Here is an 18,361-nt window from a genome sequence, read left to right on the forward strand (position 1 = left end):
TTTATACCCTTTATTTCACTTAATGCTTATAGAGATACCACACATTATCTCTCACATGCTCTTCTGCAATTTGACATTGTCACTCCTCCCTCAGGAGTTGGGAGTCTAATTCTTTTACTCTTGAATCTGACCCAGTTTTGTGACTCACTTACAACCAAAAGAATGTGAAAAAAAAAATGAAGCCATGTGATTTCTCAGACCAGGACAGGAAAGACTATTCTGCTTCTACTTGGTTCTCTTGGCACGTTGGCTCTGGGATAAGCCAGTGATCGTGTAAGAAGTCCAGTTTCCCCTAAGACTGCCATGCTGGATGGGCCACACACAGGTCCCCCACTCAGGAGTTCCAGCTGAGCTAGGTTTCCAGCTGTCTCTACCAAGTGGCCAGACCTGAGTGGCGCCATCTTGGACCCTCCAGACTAGTCCATCTGCCAGCTGAGCAAACTCACCCGACACTGGGAGGATCAGTCAACCACCCAACCAAGTTCTGCTCAAATTCCTGACCCACAGAATCTGTGAGATAAAATAAAATGGTGACTGTTTAAGCCATTACCTGCCGAGTAGTCTGTTAAGCAGCAGTAGTATTGGAACACACATGTCTTTATTTTCTATAATCCTTATGAGAACCATAGTTATTTTTGGATTAGGAAACCAGGAAACAAGAAGTTAAATAGCTTGGCTGGCACCACCCAGCTGGTAACTGATGTGATAACCCAGGTCCTTCTGGGCAATCTGCTCTTTTTACTGCTGCATACTGCTTCTGGAGGGTGAGAGGAAACCTGGATAAAGTGCACAGAGTGCCCAGAAGCACGGCCTCCCTCATGCTTTTTGTCTGAGCCAGGCTGATTCCAAGATATTTAATTGTAAAACCAAATACCTCTTGCAGGGTTCTAGGGCTCGACTCCAGGTGCCTTCAGCCTCAGGAAGGCCTTGGAGAAAGCTGTTTGTTTGTTTGTTCATTCACTCTACCTCCCTGGGTTTCATAAAGGACAGGAAGCAGCTGGGGAGAGAGCCTGGGGGTTGCAATGTCACTTTAAGACAGTGGTTCAAGTCCCCTTTACTACCCTCCCACAGGCTGACTTCCCATGTCAGTTAATGGCAATTCCATCCTTCCTGATGTTCAGAACAAAAGCCTGAAGTCTTTGTCAGCTTTCTTTCAAACCCCGCCTCTAATCCATCAGCAAGTCCTGTTGGCTCTATCTTGAAAATCTGCCCAGAATCTAAGCACTTCTCACCTTCTCCACTGCAACCGCCAGATTCCAGCCGCCATCTTTGTTCATCCGGATTATTGCACCTCATTGTGCTCTGGGCTTCCTGCCCCACACTCCAATCTATTCTGTGACTCAAATACAATCCATGTCTGAATGGTTCCCTCCCCTGCTTAAAATGTTCCAGTATGGGCTGTAGTTGTGGCTCAGTGGCAGAGCACTTGCCTAGCATGTGTGAGGCATTGGGTTTGATTCTCAGCACCATATAAAAATAAATGAGTAAAATAAAGGTCCATTAATATCTAAAAAAAAAATTAAAAAACAAAATGTTCCAATAGCTTCCTCTCCTCATTCAGAAGCAATTCCAAGGCCCTCACTGTGGTCTAGAAGACCCTACGGGCTCTGGTCTCAAGACTTGTCTGAGGGCACCCCTCAGAGCTCTCCCACTTGTTCACTCCCCTCCAGCCATAAAAATGCCTTTTCTGACCCTGGGATGCTTCTCCTCAGGGCCTTTGCTCTTGCTTTCCTCTGCTTTGAAGACTTTCCCAGGTCTCCCCACAGGTGCAAACTCTATCACGCCTTTCAGGTCTTGGTGTAGAAGCTGCCATTTCTGAGTCCTTCCCTAGTCATCCTAGATAACAGCACACGTCTCCTCTACCCCTTCATCCTTGTTCAGATCTATCTTTCTTCAAACACTTATCCACATTTGTGATCTATTCTCTACCTCTCCTTCAGTCTAGCGGGATTTGGTCTTTTTTTCCCCTGCTCTATCCCCATATCTACCCCAGTAGTTAGTGTGTAGTAGATACGATATAATAGTTATCAAATGTTGTGGAATAAATTAAGTCACATGCTAAGAGCCACAGCCAAGTAATATGACGCATGGCACTTTTGGTTGTAAGGTGACGCCAGCTAGCCATTGAGATGATATGATTATGTTAAGATTTGCATTCATATGGATATTGGATTCCTGCTGTTCACCCCAGCCTGCTATGGGACTCCTGGAGAGTTCCCATTGGTTGGGGAAGTACAGTAGGAGGGAATTCCAGGGGAGGAACTTCCTCTGGTGGGCCGGGAGAACGCCACATGGGTTGATCGGGATTATTCCCGGGGGTGTATGGGGCATTGGCGGCATTTTAATATAATAAAGTTTGTTCCTGCTTGAGTGGCTAGTGATTTTGTGTCTAGCAGACTGCGGCAATTGGTGGCCTGTGCAGGGGACGCCTGAAGCTTGGAGGTGAGTAAGATTGCCCGCCCCTGAGGGAAGGCGACAGAATGGGTGACCATTTAAAAAAACAATGTGTTCTTGTTTTGATTTATTTTGTTTTTGTTTCAAGCTGCCTATCCCTAGAATTTTCTCAGGCAAACTGGGAAAAATGGTTAACTCAAGGTTTGAAGTTGTTCGGCCCTGAGAAAGAGAAAATTGATACAACTATTCTTTGTTCCGTTTTTGTTTCATTCTGTTTTGGTTTTGTTTTATGCTATCTTATTGGGTTGCATTACCTTTATAGTAGATTAGAAACTAGTAAAAAACAAACCAAAAGACTGTTAAGTAAATTGTTAGAGGTCCAGACTATGGTAGAAAACATGTTAGGTCAAGCAAAAGAGAAGGTCTCTCAAGCTAGTCAGACAGAAGAAAATTTGAAGAAAGAAAGCTTAGAGGAAAAACAACCATCAGGCGGGGAATTACAACAGGAGGCTGCTACTAACTCCGTTCTATCACCAGAGGGCGTAATTCAACCAACAGTTCCATCTACAGCTGAGCGGCCCTCAACTCCCGTAGTTGATGGACGGAATCCTGAGGCAGGACCCCAAAGATTAGCATGCCCTGTACTTGAGCAGGCAGGAGGGCAACGAATTCACCGTGCTTTAGATTTCAAAACAGTGAAGCAATTAAAGGAGGCTGTAACAACCTATGGTCCTCAAGCCCCCTTCACGGTAAGCATGGTCGAATCCATTACCAACTTAGACATGACGCCAGCAGATTGGGCTAACATGTGTCTATCTGTGCTAAATGGAGGACAATATTTGTTATGGAAGGTTGCCAATGAGGAATTTTGCATGGAGACAGCTAGGTGAAATGCAGCAGCCGGTTACCCTCAAAGAAATTTAGATATGTTATTAGGAAAAGGACCTTATGAGGGTCAACGGCAACAAATTGAATATGATCCTGGCGTATACACACAAATTGCTGTAGATGCGGTTAGGGCATAGAAAACTTTACAGGGGCATGGAGATTTACAAGGACAATTATCTAAGATAATACAAGGAACTAATGAACCTTACACTGAATTTGTAGATAGGCCTATTCAAACAGCTTCTAGAATATTTGGAGATACAGAACAGGCAATGCCATTTATAAAACAACTGGCTTATGACCAAGCAAATCGTTGCTGCAAAGAGGTCATTAGACCATGGAGACATGAAGATTTAAACACATAAATTATGTAGAGACATTAATGAATAAGGGCAAGTCTTAGCAGCAGTACAACAGGCTTTAGATGCCAGGCCAAAAACATGCTATAATTGTGATCAAACAGGACATCTTAAAAGGAGTTGCCCCATAGGAGGAGGGTTTAACAAAGCTAGGTATCAAAGGTTTAGAATACCCGGTATTTGCCCACGATGCCATAGAGGGAGACATTGGGCTAATGAATGCCATTCTCAAACCACCATAGAGGGTATTCCGTTATCAAAAAATGGACAAGGACCAAGTGTTTACCCACGATATCGTGGAGAAAGGCATCAGACTCCATTGCCAAAAAACGGACTGGGGCCCAATGCTCTGGGGCCCAAAACCACAAATATATGGGGCAATGGAGGAACCCAGCAGCACCATCAAGGTAGTGCCCATGACACATTATCCATTAAATCCCTCATCAAACTAGAGGGACTGCAGGGTTGGACATTTGCGCCTCTGCCAGAGCAGTACTAACTCCAAGATGGGAGTTCAAATCATTCCCACAGGAGTAAAAGGACCTCTTCCCCAAGGAATAGTAGGCTTATTATTGGGACACAGTTCTTCTACACTAAAAGGACTTATGATAAGTCCTGGGGTAATTGATCCCGATTATGAGGGTGAAATAAAAATTATAACTAGTTCTCCAAGAGGTATATCAGTAATTTCGCCAGGAGATAGAATAGCACAGTTATTAATAATACCCAGCCTGTATGATAAATTTTCCGGTTATACTGTAGAAAGAGGTTCCAGGGGATTAGGCTCCACAGGTGTAGATTGGGCTATGCTGTCTTTAAATTTAGATTCTCGCCCCGTGCTAAAACTAAATATTCATGGACATGACTTTAATGGGCTACTGGATACAGGTGCAGACCTTAGCATCATATCTCGTCCAGAATGGCCAAAACATTGGCCATTACAACAAGCCACTCAAATGATTCGTGGCCTAGGAGTGGCAACTAATCCCGATAGAAGTGCAATGGTATTAGATTGGAAGGATCCTGAAGGATGTGAAGGAACTATACAGCCCTATGTATTGGATCATCTTCCTATATTTTATGGGGACGAGATGTCCTAGATCAATTAGGTTTGACATTAACAAATAACATCAATCCTAACGTGCCCACTACTAGGGCTAGACAAGGCTTTAGGAAAGAAAAAGGATTAAGAGAACAAGAACAAGGTATGACAGCACCAATTCAAATAGATCAAGGAATAAATAGACATGGATTGGGTTTTCAGAAAGGGCCACTGAGACAATCAAAATTACTTGGAAATCAGAAAGACCAGTGTGGGTTCCTCAGTGGCCCCTGACTAAAGAAAAGATACAAGTAGTCCATGACCTGGTCAAACAACAATTAGCGGAGGGACATATACAACCTTCTGTATCTCCCCATAATACTCCCATTTTTGTCATTAAAAAGAAATCTGGTAAATGGAGATTATCGCATGATTTAAGAGCCATTAATAATGAGATGGTTATTATGGGACCTGCTCAATCAGGGATTCTCCAATTGTCTGTTTTACCAAAAACTTGGTATGTTTTAGCTATAGATATTAAAGATTGTTTTTTTTTTCAATTCCAATTCATCCTGAGGATAGTCCACGTTTTGCATTTACTATCCCTGCACTAAATCATGAAGGTCCTGATCAGAGATATGAATGGAAAGTACTCCCTCAAGGGATGGCTAATAGTCCAACTATGTGTCAAATTTATGTTAACAAAGCAATCCAGCCACTTAGAAATCAAAATCCTGAACTACAAATATTTCACTATATGGATGATGTGTTATTGGCACATAAAGATAAAAACACATTGCTAGAATGTTATGCCACACTTACAAATTTATTAAAAAATTATAATCTAGAGATAGGAATAGATAAAGTACAATTAAATCTTCCAATTAATTATTTAGGAGTTCTATTATCCTCAACCATGGTCCATCCACCAAAAATTCAAATACTAAATTAAGTCACAGACCCCCTTGAAAAATCTAATGACAGCAAAGACCTTCTGCTTAGATAAATGTCTGGACATGCACAGTTTCGCAGTTAATTTCTGGGGGTTCCCAGGTCTCCGTATCCATGCAGACTAAAGTTATCCCAGTTATCCTATAATCCCAGCAACTCAGGAGGCCAAAACAGGAGAATTGCAAGTTTGAGGTCAACTTGGGTAACTTAATGAGACTCAATCTCAAAATTTTAAAATAAAAAGGACTGAGGATAGAGTTTAGTGTAGAGCATCCTGGGTTCATTGTCCAGCACCCCTCTCACCACACACACACACACACACACACATACACACACAAACACACACATACACACACACAATGAAACGGTGCTTTCAATCAATAATTTAAAAACCATAAAATCTTAGACTTGGATGTCTATTTAGACTTCATTTAGACTAGAGTCACTAGTTAGATCATTCACACATCTATTCAACCAACATTTATGAAGTGCCAGTTGTGTGTCAGACTCTGAGTTAATCTCTAGAGGAGAAGAGGTCTCAGGTACTCCTCAGTTCAGATAAAAGACCACAAAGCAAGTGCCTAACACTAATAAGATACATTCAAAACCAGAGGGTCAGACGTGGTCCAATTAAGGCCTAACTAAGGGACGCCATGACTGACTGTGCTAGGTGGTTCAAGGAAGAACTCACAGAGAAGAACAGGTTTGAATTAGGCTTTGAAGCATGAGTTCAAATTTGTTCAGGGAGAAAAGGTGGTCAGGCAAAAGACCAACAAACACCACAGCATCCACAAAGAGAAAGCTATGCATTTAGTTTTAAAATTCTTCTTTAGCTGGGCATAGTGGCACCTGCCTGTAATCCCAACAACTGGAGGCTGAGGCAGGAGGATGGCAACTCTGAGGTCAGCCTCAGTACTTTAATGAGGCCCTATCTCAAAATAAAAGATAGAAAGGGCTGGGATCGTAGCTCAGTGGTCAAGTTACTGGGTTAAATCCTCAGTACAAAACAAACTTCAACATTGAGACAGATTTCCTTTTGTACCCATCAGGATGGCAAAAGGAGGTGAGAATAACCCTGACCAACTTGAACCAATGTGACTCCAGCTGTGGAGCTAGGGGTGGGCTCAGACTCATTCTCCCAGCACAGCCCTCCATGGTCTGATAGATGCTGGAGGAGCATCCTCCAAGTTCATCCATCGTGACCTCATCCTCGACTTCAGGACATGGTTCAGGAAGATCAGCGGAACCGTGGTACAGTGTCCTCTTTCCAGGAGGCTGCTCATTTGAGTCAGCTCTGGGAAGACGACCAAGATCCTGGTTCTCGTCTTCTATCTCTGACTGTCATAGTTCTCAGTCACTGATTGCTGGAGGTCCCCCTCCCTCCTACAGTTGTAAGTACTTCCGTCTTGAGTTTCAGCATCTGCTATAAACTCATTTTAGGAAACGTGCTTCTTTCCAAAGAAAAAATGAGTGAATAGGGGAGGTTGAGAGGTGACATGGAAAAGCCAGGACTGGGCTGATGGTGAACATTCAGGGGAGAGCGCGGACCCTCTCCTACCAAGCTAATTTTGAAGGTAATAAAGCCAAGGAGCCTCATCCCCCAGCAAAGTCTCCCTGGCCATAAAAGGATGATTGTTCCTCAGTAGCTTTCAATTATTTCCCTCTGATGCTATCTGGTGAAAGAAAACAGGAGCCTACCGGATGGGATGGGCTCTTGCAGGGCCTTTCAGCTTCGAAGGTCACCGCAGGGGCCAAGCATAAATTGAGTTGCCCAAAAGGCTAAGACCTTAAGCAAAATCGAAAACTTCCCCCGGTGGAGACATCTGATCAATAACAAATGGACATGAAGGTGAGCATCGGAAAACCTAATATTTATTTTTCCTTCCCCTGCCTTCAGAAAGTAGTTTGGAAGAGAGAGAGAGAGAGAAGCGCAGGCTGACACCTAGGGGTGTGACTCCGAAGAGAGAGGTCAGGGGGAGAAATAACCATGGCGTCTCCGGATCAATTCTTGTGGGGATGCGAGTGGAATCTTTAGAGCTGTATTTTAGCCTGGAGCTATTTACATTCCTTAAGCCTAAATTAAATTGCCTCGTAGTAGGATTGCCTCCATGGAATTCACTATCCTAATAGAAATGGGATTTTTCAATACTGACTCTCCTAGGTGCCCGCCTCACTCCCTGTCAACGTAGATGGTTAGGAGAGGAAGGCACAGAATGGGGCACGTGGGAAGGGAAGACCCTTAAGGCCACAGTTCTCAAATATTGCTGCCTAGTACAGTCAGCGAGGGAGCGCTTAAAAGATCCCATACACAGACTCTACTTAAGACCAATTAAATCAGTCCCTGGAGGTGGGACCTGGCTTCACTATTTTAAAAGACTTCCCAGGTGACTCCAAAGTGAAACCAAGGGACTGGGGATATAGCTCAGTTGGTAGAGTGCTTGCTTTGTGTACATGAGGCCCTGGGTTCAATCCCCAGGACCCCGCCCCCCCCCCATACACACACGCGCACACATAAAAAGTGCAACCCCAAAAGTGCAACAAACACAAAAAGTGCAACAAAGATTGAGACAAGGGTCTTATAAAAGCAGCGCTTCTCAAATTCTGATCTGCAAAGGAAATACCTGGGAATCTTGTTATAATGCAGAGTCTAGTTCCCCTGATCTGGGGTGGAGCCAGAGGGGCTGTATCTCTAACAAGCTCCCAGGTGAGGCTGATGGCACTGGTCTGTGGATCCCTCTTCATTCAGGGTTTTCTTTAAAATCAGAAAGGAGAGGAGACACTGACCAATCACAGAGCAGAGCAAATAGCTTTTCAGGACATGCAGTCCCTGTTTAGACTCTTCAGAAAGGGTCTCCTTTGCTGTTAAAATATACTGTAAACATCTTACCATGGCCTACAAATCGTCACCTGAGCAACTTTGTATAACACACCAAAAAGTCATGGTTGTGGGACGGTGCTAGGACCTGAGTAGTTCTTGATATTCTCCAGGTAATACTCATACCCAGTCAGGGTTGAGGACCCCAGACCTAAGTCACCTGGCTCCTGCCATTTCTGTGGGAAGGGGCTCTCCCAAGTCCACGGGTTACTGTGAACCGCCCACTGATGATTGGGTGAGGGACAAGGTGGGCTTCAGCTATAACACTCCACCCCATCTCTGAGATGTGAGGTTTGAAGTGCAGATTCCAGCTCCATCTGGCTGTCCTTGTCAACTCAGGAAATCTGTAGTGGGGAACTGAGGATTATTATTTTCTCCTCAACAGACCAAATGCAGAGAAAGTTGGTCTCTTGAAAGAAACCAGCAAAACCAAGCAGTACTTAGCAGTCAGGGGTCTCCGGGTCTCCCACCCACCTGGGGGCTGTGTATGACAGTGAGTGAGAACCCAGGTTACCACAGCCTGTGTTTCTAGAAGACAGCTTCCAGGCTGGGGTCTTCATGCAACTGTCCCTGCAACCTGGAAGGGCTAACGTGACCAACGACCTTAAATCTCAAGTCATTGAGGAAAAACCTCTCAAAATTCAGTTAAGCCTAGCTCTTCTGTGTCATCAGCCACAGACACCTTCTCCTTGAAAATTCGTGAAAAATGAGAAGATACTGTGCAAGTATCAAGAAGAAAAGTGTCCAAACTGGTTCTATTTGTAGAGGAATGATCCGCCTTGGATTTCTGCAGCTGTGACTTCTAAATCTGGGCCCTCTGTCGACTTTGGGTGTATAATTGCTTGTCTTGCCTGTTCTCTCCCATATAAAATGGAACAAAGTACCAATCTGATCAGATCGCTCTGAAGAGTAACTAATAAAAGGGTTATATGAATCATGATACAGATGTTGTAGAAATGCCTTTTGTGAATGAGTCACTTTCTGTAAGAGGTGTTGCCATAAGATAGTAAAAAAGAGGCCTTTGAAACAGATGTGTTGAAATCCTAGCCTATCCACCTAGCTAGATCTTAGACAAATTAACTTAACCATTCTGAGCCTCAGATTCTTTATTGCCAGTTCTGGCTAATGATACATACTTGCAGAATTTTTGTAAGAGCTGAATGAGGTCATGTGTGAAGACTCTGGGTATATAGTAGGTACTCCAAGGTGTATTTCCCTTCCCTTCATAACCTCAGTCTTAGTATGTGGTAGATTAGTTGCGATATATTCTTTTTCACAGTATAAACAAAGATTACCCCTCCTCCCCAAACAACAATAACAAAAGTCACATAAGTGTGTGTGTGTTTTTTTTTTTTTTTAAATGTCTTTCTCATACAACAATCTGAGCATAAGGAATCCGGGCTGATGAGATATTTCTGGCAATAGGCATCCAGAATCTTTCTGTCTCATTGTCCTGCCATTTAGAATACGTGGCTTCCATCTCATATTTTGACATGGTAATTTTCAGGTTGTAGAAAGGAGAGAAGGGACGATGGGAACAATCTCCCTAACTGTGAGGATGTGGCCTGTGAGTTCTCGAATCACTGAGCTGAGTGTGATGTAAGCTCAGAAGCCACACTTTGGGGGCTGAAGTCCCAGCTCTGCCACTTACTACTTGGCCAAGTACTTAATGTACTTACCACTTGGCCAAGTCACTTAATGTCTTTGTGCCTCTGGTTCCTAGTACCTATAAAGTTATTGTGAAAATTAAACAGGCTAAGACATTTAAAGCACTTAAGATAGTTACCTGGCACATATATGAGAGAGTAAGCTATTATTATTTTTTATTTGTTTAACCACATGGCTACACCTAAATGTGAGGGGGTGGGGTCAAGAGAAATGTCTTTAACCAGGTGGCATTGTGTTCAGCTAGAACTTTAGGATTTATATGTGTGTGGGGCGGAGAGGGGACCGGTGATTGAACCCAGGAGGGCTTTACCATTGAGCTACATCCCCAGTCCTTTCTATTTGTTTTGAGGCAGGGTCTTGCCAAGTTGCCCAGGCTAGCCTCGAACTTGTGATCTTCTTGCCTCGGCCTCCCCAGTCGCTGGGATTACAGATGTGTACCACCACACCCAGTTTAGAATTCTATTCTTGTAGGAGGGGAGGGGGGACATTAAGAGGCAACTGGAGTCTCTGCTGGGTCTTAAAAACCTACGTGCATTCCTCCTTGTGTGATGGGGTGAATGTGAACCATTCCTAAAGATGGGAAAGAAGGAAAAATACTCCTAGGTGAAGCTCTGTCTCAATTGTCCTTAGGGACTGTTCAGAGGCCCCACAATTCTCTGCTTTTGTGAAAAGTAGCATTTCTTTTCACCCTATTCCCTCCCCAGGTCTCGTTGATTGTTTGCCATCTGCCTGGTGCTATGGACACAGGCGAGGTGTCCACGATGAGCTCTTCTCTCTGGCCGGGTTGTCATTCTATTTGTGATATGTTCAAGGCCCTCATAGGCAAGATGCCAGGATTCCCCACTTGAAAAGCATAGAACCCATTAAGGGGGTTCCCTTGCTCCTTTCCCATCAGCCCCCACACTCGGAGTGTGCCAGGAGCTCTAACTGGCTTTTCTGGTTGCAGATGCACCAGGTCAAGGAAGGGGAGGATCTCAAGTGCAGTTTGTCATCCAGTAATTAGCCTGTTGCTAATATTACTGCAGCTTGTGTAACTGAGTTCTTGCTAGACTGGCCCAGGGCTTCAACCCAGCTCCCAAAGCAAGCACAGGCTGGGGCCCAAGGAAAAACTGCTTTCCAGTGAATTGCATTTGTACCGGAGGTAAAAATAAATAAATAAACAAATAAAGGAGAGGGTAGTGATTCTTGGCCTTATAAACAAATAGGCGAGAGAATTTCTAAAACAACCTTATCATACACTTTACCTTTAATTTGCCAGCAACTCTTCAAGAATGTATAACTAGGGGCTGGGGTTGTAGCTCAGTGGTAGAGCCTTGCCTAGCATGAGTGAGGCACTGGGTTCGATCCTCAGCACCGCATAAATATAAGTAAATAAAATAAAGGTATTGTGCCATCTTAAAAAAAAAAAAAAGAATGTATTACTACATCTTTTTGTACCGAGTTGGTGTTTTATTGGTGTTTCTTGGTGATGACTCCTTTGGATAAAGACACTAACAACCTTTAAATTCCTCTACTCCATCTTCCCCCAAATTATTAATTGACCATAAACAAACATTTAAATATTTGTTGGCTCCTGGGGCTCAAAAAACCCTCCAATTATTTCTTTCTAAAGCAAAGTACTTAGTAAGCAGATATAACCACTCTGTGAATTGCTTGCTTAATTGTTCCTTTTGGAGAATACCTTCAGGTGAGTATGTTATGGGTATAATTATTCTGCTTTTTCATCTCTGCTGCCCAATTTTTTCAGTAAGTTTCTGATTGTATTTTGGAATTATCTCCGCACTTCTTTGGGTGTAGTCAGCTTTGGAAGGACAGGTATTTGCTCATCCAGCACCTTGGGCAGAAGAATTCACACGTGGGCGCCTAATGAATGCTAATTAACAAAGATGTTTTTTAAAAAAAAGAAACAAAGATGTTAGCATCAGAAATTTCAAATTCACCCCTGTGTTAAGTTCTTATAAAAGAACCCAGAGGGGCTGGGGTTGTGGCTCAGCGGTAGAGTGCTGGCCTAACATGGGTGAGGCCCTGGGTTCGATCCTCAGCACCACATAAAAATAAATTAATAAAAAAAATAGATATTGTGTCCAAATACAACAAAAAATGAAAAAATATTTAGAAAAAAAGAACCCAGAATTCTTGTCATTGCTACAAATAAAGCCTGTAGGTTTGGGCCCCTGGAAGCTCAATGAAATATCATTGACAAGCACCAGGTATTTTTATCAGCCATGTCTTCTGACTGGATAGATTGATTTCTCCATGTCTTGTAGAACTTCTAGGGTGCCTCCTCTAAACTCAGCTGATATTGTCTCTGAAATCTGTGTCCATCTCCCTAGGGACTCATCTTCAGATGTGGTTCATTCATGAGTCTCAGACTGCTTGTGATTCATGCCATCGGTTTCCTCATTTGAATGTGATAAATGAACCCCTGGAAGATGTGGTTCAGGAAAATTTGTCCTTCCTTCAACCCAACTCCGTATTTTTCTACTTTTCAATCTGGCTTGTGGGTCAAGTTGGCTACCCTATAGGAGAAAATTAACTGGTTATCCTCCCTTTTCTTATTGGTCTTTGTTTTTGTGGATGCCAATTTCTTTTTCTACCTATTTGTCAAAGTAATTGCTGAAAAAAAAATGTAGGGAGTCTGCAGAACAAATGAGATTCAAGTGTGTCACCCCTCTAAGAAGACTGTAATATAATTGCACCCCTTTCCCTATCTCAACCAGAGTGAGAGAGCATGGTAAGACCTCAAGCTGCCTGAAGTCTCCTCAATGGGATTGCTCCATGTCTTCTCCTTGGCCAAGCACAGTGTAGTGAATGTGTGTGGGAAAACAGAGAAGGGGCAGTGAAGGCCCATTATATTCTAAACCAGAAGGCAAGAAGCATTGAAACTCCCTTCAGCAGCATTTCTTAGAAAACACTCTGGCCTGCAGCTTCTGGTTAGAGGGGTTGTGTCCTCCTCCAGGGATTTCCTCCTCTATCCCCTTGTTCTTTGCTTAGCTAACTTTGAATGACCCTTGAGAACAGTGTAAATGTCTGTTCCCCGAAGACACTGTTCACGAGGCCCTATCTTGCCACCCTCCTCCTGTGCTTGAGCCCCAGTCCACCTCTGTCTCCCACCTCTTGATGAAATACTCACCAGGGAAGAGACAGTGTCTTCCTGAGCCGTGTATTCCAGTAGTGAATGGAACAGCTTGGTAAATAAATGCCAAGCCCCTGAATGCAGCTAAGAACTCTGAGGAGTCTCTCTTCCTTACTGAGATCAAGAACTCTTAAGATTGTTTTTTCCTGTGCTGGAAATTGAACCAGGGCCTCATGCATGCACTCTCACTGAGCCACACTCCCAGCCCTAAAAGGTTTTTTAAAATTTGTTTTTAATTGACATATAACAATTGCACATATCAATGGGTTATAGCGTGACATTTCAATACATGAATACAATGTGTAATAACTAGATGGGGTGATTGGCTTAGCTATCACTCTAGACTTTATTTCTTTGTACTGAGAACATTCAAAATCCTCTCTACTAGCTATTTTGAAATATTCAATTACTTGCTTTCAGCTGTTCTATTGAACATTAGATGTTTGTTCTCCTATCCAACTGCACCCCTATACCATTTAACCATCTTCTCTCCACCTGCCCCCAAACCCTTTGTAGGTTCTGCTAACCACTCTTCTGTTCCTCACTTCTATGGGATCAACGTTTTAGCTTCCACATACATGTAAGTCTTTCTGTGCCTGACTTATTTCACTTAACATAATATCCTCTAGTTCTAAACATGTTGCTACAAGTAACAGAATTTTATTCTTTTTTGTGGTGATTAATTTGTGTGTGTGTGTGTGTGTGTGTGTGTGTGTGTGATATGTTTTTTATCCATTCATCAGTTGAGGGACACTTAGGTTGTTTCCATTTCTTGGCTGTTATGAACATGAGAGTGAAGTTGTTTCTTTGACATACTGACTTCATTTCCTTTGGAAATAAACCAGGTAGTAGGATTATTAGATCATAGGACAGATCTAATTCTAGTATTTTGAGGAACATCCATATTGTTTTCCATAATAACTGTACAAATTTACATAATAACTGTACTAATTACAGTCAGTGGGAGTCCCCTTTATCTGAACCCTCACCAGCTTTATAAATTATTATTATTATTTTATTTGTTTGTTTATTTGGTATTGGGGATTGAACTCAGAGCCACACCCCCAGCTCTATTTTGTATTTTATTTAGAGACAGGTTTTCACTGAGTTGCTTAGCGCCTCACTTTTGCTGAGGTTGGTTTTGAACTCATGATCCTCCTATCTCAGCCTCCTGAGCCACTGGGATTACAGGTGTGCACCACTGTGCCCTGCTATTTTTTTTTTTTTTGATAACAACCATGGGGTGAGATGGTATTTCATTGTGGGTTTGATTTGCATTATCCTGATGATCATGAATCGTGAACATTTTTCCTTATACTTGTTAGTCCTGTGTATATTTTCTTTTGAGAAATGAAATGTTTGTTTAGGTCATGTGCCCATTTTTAAATCAGATTAGGTGGAGTCTCTTTTTGATGCCATGTTTGAATTCCTTATATGTTCAGGATGTTAATTCCTCATTGAATGAACAGTTTGCAAATATTTTCTACTATTCTTCAATCTGTGTTCTTTTCTATGTGGAATCGTTTTAGTCTGATGTAATCCCATTTGTCAGTTTTTGCTTTTGTGACCTATGTTTTTGGGGTCAAATTCAAAACTTTTGCCCAGACCAATGTCCTCAAGCATTTCCCCTGTTTTTTTGTTTTGTTTTGTTTTTCCCCAGTAGTTTCAGGTCTTGCATTTAAGTCTTTGATCTATTCTGAATTGAATTTTATATATGGCAAGACATAGATGTCTAAATTGATTTTTTTCAAATCAGTGATTAATAAAATTATTCAAAGAGTTAAGACACAAGACAGGCACAAAACAGGTCAACAATAAATTAGGTTATTATTATTATTACATCTTCTGAGAATCCCTACTTCTAATCTAATTCTTAGCATCCCTCCATATTTTCCCAATCTTAACCCTCTTCTGCATTTAGCACATCCCATTTTACTACCACTCTCTTCCGTATTTCTTCCCCCGATTCTGCTCTTCGGTTGTCCTGTGTATGTAAACTCTGTGTCCTCTGAGGTCTCTGGAGACCCTCACAGGGGAAGCCAGGGGTCTGAGGGAGCCAGGCAGGAAAAAGAGGGACTTTACTCTGTATCTTAATCAGGGGGTGCCACATTTTATTTGACCCACTTATAGTTTTTAAAATAACAAATTAGTTGCCAGGATTTAAAAATCAGGATTTCTGGCAATACCAGATCCCAACTCCTATATGGTAATAAACAAGATGAGGGGCTAGGGTTGTAGTTCAGTGGTAGAGCACTTGACTAGCACTTGTGAGGAACTGGGTTTGATCCTCAGTACCACATAAAAATAAATAAATAAAATAAAGATATTGTGTCCATCTACAATTAAAAATATTTTTTTAAAAAAAGATGAAATCAAGCAGAAACCAAGATAGTCCTTGTAGAGTATCTGTGCTCCAGTCTACCACAGAACCCACCACTCTCTATTACTTCCCCAACTGAGTTTATTGAGAGTTAATTGCATAATATTCCCAGACTCTCCAGATGTTACTCTCCTATGGAAAGAGAAAAGAGAAATATTTCCTCTCCCTGTCTCAAACCAACGTGGAAAAATGACAGAGAAACCCAGGAGGTCATACATTTCATGAAAAAAAAGGGAGTGAATGTTTTCTTTTCTGTAGAAAGTTAGGAAATCACCACGAAGTTAACATGTAAGCATGGAAGTGTCTGGTTCAGAAGAATACAGTACAAAAGGTCCCTCAGAAACCAATCTGAGTCTGGTCCTTCATTATCTTATTTGTCGAACTTTGTGATCTTTAAGATTTAAGATCTCTGGTCAAAGTGATAGAACCTCTTGAAACCTAAACGAACCCCAAACCCAAAAGTTCATTGCCCAGTGGGTTTGGGTCCCATCTCTGCCTGATTTCAAACTGAGGCACCCTGGACTAACTGGTGGCTTTTGTGATTGGAGAAGGAAGAACACTCTTACTTCTTAGACAATGTCCTTGTTTCCCACGGGACAAACACGAATAGTTGTGGGGTGGACAATTCAATGTGCTTGGAGATGTGAACTATAATTGTGATTGGAAGTATACTTTTTTAAAAAAAATAAAGGCACGATTTTATTGAGGTCGACTACATAGAATGTAATTGCTCACATGCAGTTTAAGGCAGTTTTGAACAAGAACAGCAAGAAAAACAAAATCAGGCAAAAACATTAAACATGACTTAGATTGGAGAGCTGGACGTGGTGGCACATGCAGTAATCCCAGTGACTTGGGAGGCTGAGACAGGAGATACTCAAGTTCAAAGCCACCCTCAGCAATGGCAAGGCACTAAGCAACTCAGTGAGACCCTGTCTCTAAATAAAATACAAAATAGGGCTGGGGATGTGGCTCAGTGGTCAAGTGCCCCTGAGCTCAATCCCTGGTACCAAAAGAAAAGAAATGGTGAGTAGACATACATAAAACTAATGACTTCTAAACAAAGAAGAAAAGAAAAAAAACTAGTGGACATTTAGAGTAAATCACAGAAAAGGTGGCATTTGAAATGGGCAGGGAAGGATGCTGATTTTGAACTGTGTGTGAAAGTAGGAGGCTCTCTCGGCAGAAAAAAACTGATTATGGACATAAAGTGTCAATATGTACTTGGGTTTAGAATGGGAAGCTTTCTTCAGTAATTGAGAAAAAGGATTGGGAGAGATAGATTGAATTACCTCATAGGAGCCCTTACACTATATACTTAGCCTGGGGTTTCAGGACAGCAGTAATACTTCATTTTGTTTATTTATTTAATATGGTGCTGGGGATCAAACCCAGTGCCTCACTCATGCTAGACAAGCTCTCTATCACTGAGCCCCAGCCCCAGCCCTCAGGACAGTAATCCTTGTAGGAAGGTAAAGAGTGGACTGAAAGTTATTGGGGTTCCCCAATCAGGTGGGTTCTAGGTGGAAGATGAGCACCTAAATTTAAGCAGCACTTGAAAAGTAGCAGGCCACTTCTAAGCAACCATGCAAGATCACTTGTCTGCCATTCTGTAACCTCAAAAGCTGAAAACCAAAAAGTGTTTGTTTGTTAAGTTTTCAGAAGATAGAGTTGGTAGAAAAACCTGAACTGATGTGAAGCTATTTATCATTTTTGTTCTCTCTCTTGGTGCATTAAAAGATGAGCACACTCCCAGAGGTAGTATCTATTGTCCCTCTCTTTGAAACTGGGCTAGCCTTGTCTTTGGTTTTGGCCAATAGAATATGGCAGAAATGATTCTGTGTAGTTTGAAGATCTGGACCTTAAGAAATCTGCAGCTTCTGCTTTTGCATTTATAGAAAGTTCCCTTTAATAGCCAGCTCTGCAGAAGTCCCATATTCACAGAGAGAAAGGTTAGTCAGAAGGACTCTGAAGTACCTGAATGGGAGTGAAGCCTTTTTGGACTTTCTAGTCCTGCCTAGCCATGAGCTGAAAGCAGCTGAGTAAATGCCTCCAGTCAATACCAGATAGAGCTAAAGAACCTGCCAGCCAAGCTCAGCCCAAATTCCTGGCCACAGATTCCTGAGCAAATAAAGCACTTATTTTACACTACTCATGTTTGGGAACACTTGTTACATTGCAATAAACAACCCAAATAGACTATCATTGATACATTTTCATTGCAGAAAATTAGTGTATTTGATTAGAGTGCTGCTCCAGACCTCACTGTGGGTGCATGTATGCATTTTATCCTTCTAAGTTAAAGAAAAATCTGAATTCTGAAATCCATCTGGCCCCCAGGGTTTTTGGAAGGGATTATCCTTTGCATTATGGAAACAATTGTCTATACTTCCTTTTGTGTTACACATTCACTAAGTGTCAAGCCATGTTGCCGGTCATTTCATGTATCTCTGATTTTCCCCCAAATGCATTAGCAGTTTCTCTAAGCTAGTAGCTCTCAAGCTTCACTTTGCATTAGTGTCTTTTGAAGGACTTATTCCCACACAGCTTCCTGGATCTATACTCAAAGGCTCTGATTCAGTGGGTCTGAGGTGAAGCCTGAGAACCTGTGTTTCTGGCAAGTTTCCAGGGTCGCTGAAGCTGTAGGTCCAGGGACCAGACGTTGAGA

The sequence above is a fragment of the Urocitellus parryii genome, chromosome 3, assembly GCF_045843805.1.
Source record: "Urocitellus parryii isolate mUroPar1 chromosome 3, mUroPar1.hap1, whole genome shotgun sequence".
In the NCBI taxonomy this organism is placed as follows: Eukaryota; Metazoa; Chordata; class Mammalia; order Rodentia; family Sciuridae; genus Urocitellus; species Urocitellus parryii.